At 42.3% G+C, this 4,516-nt stretch overlaps 1 long non-coding RNA gene across 1 annotated transcript; it reads left to right on the top strand.

The window, feature by feature from the left end:
• Positions 1 to 1,113: 1,113 nt before the first annotated feature.
• On the top strand, positions 1,114 to 4,096 carry LOC124279597. The gene is made up of 4 exons (XR_006899420.1): positions 1,114 to 1,317; positions 1,657 to 2,314; positions 2,733 to 2,808; positions 3,401 to 4,096. It is a non-coding gene; the product is annotated as an uncharacterized LOC124279597 (long non-coding RNA).
• The last annotated feature ends 420 nt before the right edge of the window (positions 4,097 to 4,516 follow it).

Here is a 4,516-nt window from a genome sequence, read left to right as displayed (position 1 = left end):
TCCTTTGACTCATATCACCAGTCTATAATTGTATAGAATCAATCAATGATACCTATCATTTAGACGTACAGGCAACAAAAGGCATTTGCTTGTTTGTTGTTTAAAGCCGCAATCAGCAATATCCAAGCTATATAGCGGCGGTCTGTAAAATAATCGAGCTTGTACCAGACAGTACAGTCATCAACAGCACGAGCATCGATCTAAGAAATTGTGATACGATGGCATATGCCAAATCCAAAACAGCGAGTCTGACCGCACGATCCCTTTAGTCGCCTCGTATGACAAGCATGAGCTGGGCGGAAGACAAATTTTAATCCTGATCTACGGGTTCTCACATGGCGCATATGTAAATGCGTAGTGATGTTACATGCAGTTAAACTGATTCTGTATATGATTTCAAACGCACTCTTTATGCTTACAGTGTCTGTGTGTCCCAAGGCGGATATACCAGGTGTGTTTTACCCTTTACCACATTATTTTAGGCTGTGCACGCAAGAACTAGTGTCTTACCTCACACATAAATGTCCTTTTTTGACTGACTGAGCGCTCTTACAAACGAGTAACACGCTCTATCATTTCCTAACTACTCGTGTCATTCCGGCAAGCCGGATGACGACTTCATACCATCTCGTAGCCATGTTAACGACTGGGCCTTGTCAAAAGCAAACGGGCTCGGAGACGAAAATAGTCTAATACTATTTCCAGGAAAGATAACTCTGAATTTTCAATCACGGCTACTCCTAGATTATCCCATATCCGTTAGAGAAGTGTTTAATTGTGCTTTGCACAGTTTGCGAAGTTTCAAAGTTTGACGGTGGCGCCCTTTTCATGCTTCGAAATGCGTCTTACATCACCCCATTTGATTGGTTTTGCCACGATTATTGAAATAGAGGTGTACTATACAGGTACGAGGAGTCTTCTTGTAGGTCACCGCCCAAAGAGGTGAGTGGTTACGAATGATGTTCAATAAACAACAGTTACTCATTACATTGAGTCATTCAGTTGTAGGAATGTGTCGGGGGTGACAGCCGAGACGGACTCCGCCTCTACCTGGACACAAGCCTCTACTCAGATCAGTTTACGGGGTGTTCTTGCGATCTTGCTGTGAGTGCTGGTCATGCATCTGTAGGAATCTACCCGAAGATATTATGACACGAAGAACTGCGGCACAGAAATCAGTATTACTGATCTCAGATATAGTCTGGGTTGCCAAAGAACAAAAGAATTCCGCAACAACCGTTCTGAACAGTTCATACGCTTTGAGAGTGGACATTAAAGGACATGGATTCGCTAGATATTGTCTGCATATCAAAACAAGTATGTTGTTTGGAGCATGTATCTGTAATGATCTGCTATCTATGTGTTAACGTCATATAATAAAAGCCTTACTTATCAGTGAGGGGTTAGCATAGTGCCTGCCCTCTGAAAAAGCTACATATTGCAGAGTTGCGCCCTTGGTCGTGACAGAATCCCGCACGATCGAATGTCAGATTTATTTATTGTGATTCTGTGACAGCATCAGGCCCGTATTATTTGGTTTCTCAGTGGTGAAAGCCTGAGGGCCTATATCGCGTCGGGTGTTTCTTCGATTCCACAGTAAAGCTGACATGGCTTCCAAATCTGTCCATGTCTTATCATTAATCATTTGTTTTGCAGACGTTACTATGCAGCTCAATTGTTCGTCTGGTGTTGTTGCTTTGGTAACAACACGGCATCCTTAACTACATCAACCGCTTCAACACAGACGACACCATTGGTAACATCATCACCAGCAACGTCTTTAACACCATCAGCATCAACATCAACATCAACACCAACATCAATAGCACCATCACCATCAACAACAACATTAGCATCTTCTCTTATGTATTCAACATCAACAGCTACAACTACATCTTCAACGAAGGCACATACCCGAACATCAGCACCAGAGACAGATCCTGCAGTAACGTCCAGTCCAGGGTCTAGTGTTTCAGCGATAGCATCAGACAAAACAACAACACACGAGACAGACCCTGTAGTAACGTCCCGTCCACGGCCTATTGTTTCATTAACATCATCAGCCAAAGACAACGCAGAAAGCATCACTTCAAATACATCACTTCCATTAACGAGTGCTCCAGAAACAACTGCCAGCGTGCTGGTGACGACCAAACAAGGGGCAAAGAACCAACCCTCAACACCATCATCCCAGCCGTTAGCTTCATATACAGTACCATCGTTTACAACACTAGCACAGGAGACTTCTAAAAGTACTCCTAATTCAGATAACAACACTCGCCCCGATGCCAATTCTCAGGCTACAGCTTTCCTGGTAATAAAGTTCACAATTCAACTTGTAATTAATCTCATTTTGACAATATGCTTCTCATATATGAAATAAAATGTATTAATCATTGTAAGTGATCTGAAAGAAGGCATTTCATAACTTTTTAGGTTGTGTGAAATTGTCACATTTCAGGGCTCCTTTCAAACAGCAGCAGCCTTTACTAAGGTTAACCTTAACTTCCATTCTTTAACATTGCACTAAGGTTACCCTAGTGACTTACGATCACCTTAGTGTTTTGTGAGATGAGGCCGAGGTTTTTAGACGTTATCGTGGCCATATGTAGACAACAAAAATCTGGTGAGTTAGTTTCTATAATTTCCACTAACTGATCATGTTTTGAAGATGTAAAGATGTAAAGATGAATATATATGGCTATATAAAATACCTAATGTATTTATTTCAGTGCTTGGGTTAGCAGTCGGACTGTTAGCAGGGATATTACTTGTACTGGTCATCACGGGTACTGTGCTGTTTTGCAGGTCAGTGTAGACATATGCTGTACATTGTACCCTGTCCACTCTTCTTGTGGTCATCTGATTAACGATTTGTCAAGGTTTATAACTTAACTTCAAAAGGAATCAATTGGTCTTCAGCACACCATGCTTGTCGTAGAGGCGACTAACAGGATCGGATTGGTCAGGCTCGCTGACTTGGTTGACACATGTCATCGTATCCCAAATACGTAGATCGATGCTCATGCTGTTGATCACTGTATTATCTGGTCCAGACTCGACTATTTGCAGGCCGCCGCCAAACAGCTGCAATAATGCCGTGTTTAGCGTTAAACAACAAACATAATAATACCCTCAAAGCAAGCTTACATTCAGAAGGAAATCAACCAGCATTACTGTCTCTACTCGTTATAGGGTTTCAACATCAAGAAAACCTACGATGTTGAAGAAGAAGGTATGACGTCCATTGCTGTCTCTATAGTCAGTCCTGAAGAATCCATGCCACATATCCAAATGCTTAATCCCATTTATTGTGATGACCCCGAAATGAAGTCTCTTTCAAACTACGAACCACGTCCTCATGACAACGTGTCTAATGTATCCTCCTTTATTTCTGAAGAACCTTGCAGCTCGGATCTCTCACTCAAGTATGCTGACCCCGAGTTAAACTCGGATCCCTCACTCAGGGATGCTGATGCTGATGCTGAGTTAAACCAGGATCAAACTGAGATGATGCAAACACTAGTCACTAAGCAGGGAAGGATTGCTCTAAGCGTATGACGTATTGCCCACCCGGTGGAAGGAAAGGTTCTACACAGGGACTCTATCGATTGTAAGGAATTTTACAAGTCTACCAGGCAGAGGAGGGCAGTTTTATTTGAACCCTATAATTGTGGCATTGGACTTGTCTCGTGCAGGTCTGTTTGATGGAATATGTGTAATTTGGAATTGATGTTTATTTAAACACTATAGTCACTTTTGTCATTGTGTGTTTGCACAACGTTGGAAGACAACCTAAGGTGACACAGATTGATAAAACAACCGTGAAGTTGACAGTTCAGTGGATATTAACCTGGCGTTTGGTTCCTGAACCGTCAAACGATGGATCTTGGATCAGCTTACCTACTCACAGAAACATACAGTGCCTCCATGCAATGTCGGTGTCGTCGTCGTACTCCAGAGCTCAAGTCTAGGCATTTGGGTACGAAGGGATCCTGGTTCACCTAGAAAGATAAAGCGCCATCATCCGGTGGTCATCTTGTTGTCGCACTTTACAGAAGAACTCCTGTTATTTGGGACGAGGGATCCTGGGCCACCTTATCTCCTCACGGATGACCAATGCAGAGGACGCGCTTTACAAAGAGTATGGTTTCTGAAAAGTTGAAACACAAATGAAAGACTTGAAATGAAACGGGGTTTAAACAGACCTTCTTGAGCCCCAAATAGTATTGGAAGCAATGATTTTTGAGGAAAGCAATTATTTCCGTGAGGATGAGGATATACCGTAAATGGTCTGAAATGCCGCGTTGCTGTGCCCTTCTCGCTTTGGTACATTACATAAGTAAGTTTTGCTTTTTCCTGTTGGCGACACCACGACAATGTCCTTCTTCTTGCTCTCTGCATTACTGCTTTTGCGACATGTTTTCTTGCTCTGATTGTAAATCCATTACATCGATGCCTTTCGCGTGAGCTACTTTATTCATATGTACATATTAAATATCCTAACATAAGATGA

Source organism: Haliotis rubra, unplaced genomic scaffold (genome assembly GCF_003918875.1).
Source record: "Haliotis rubra isolate DU_JTF1 unplaced genomic scaffold, ASM391887v1 Scf2524, whole genome shotgun sequence".
In the NCBI taxonomy this organism is placed as follows: Eukaryota; Metazoa; Mollusca; class Gastropoda; order Lepetellida; family Haliotidae; genus Haliotis; species Haliotis rubra.
This window is presented reverse-complemented; position numbering and strand designations above follow the sequence as displayed.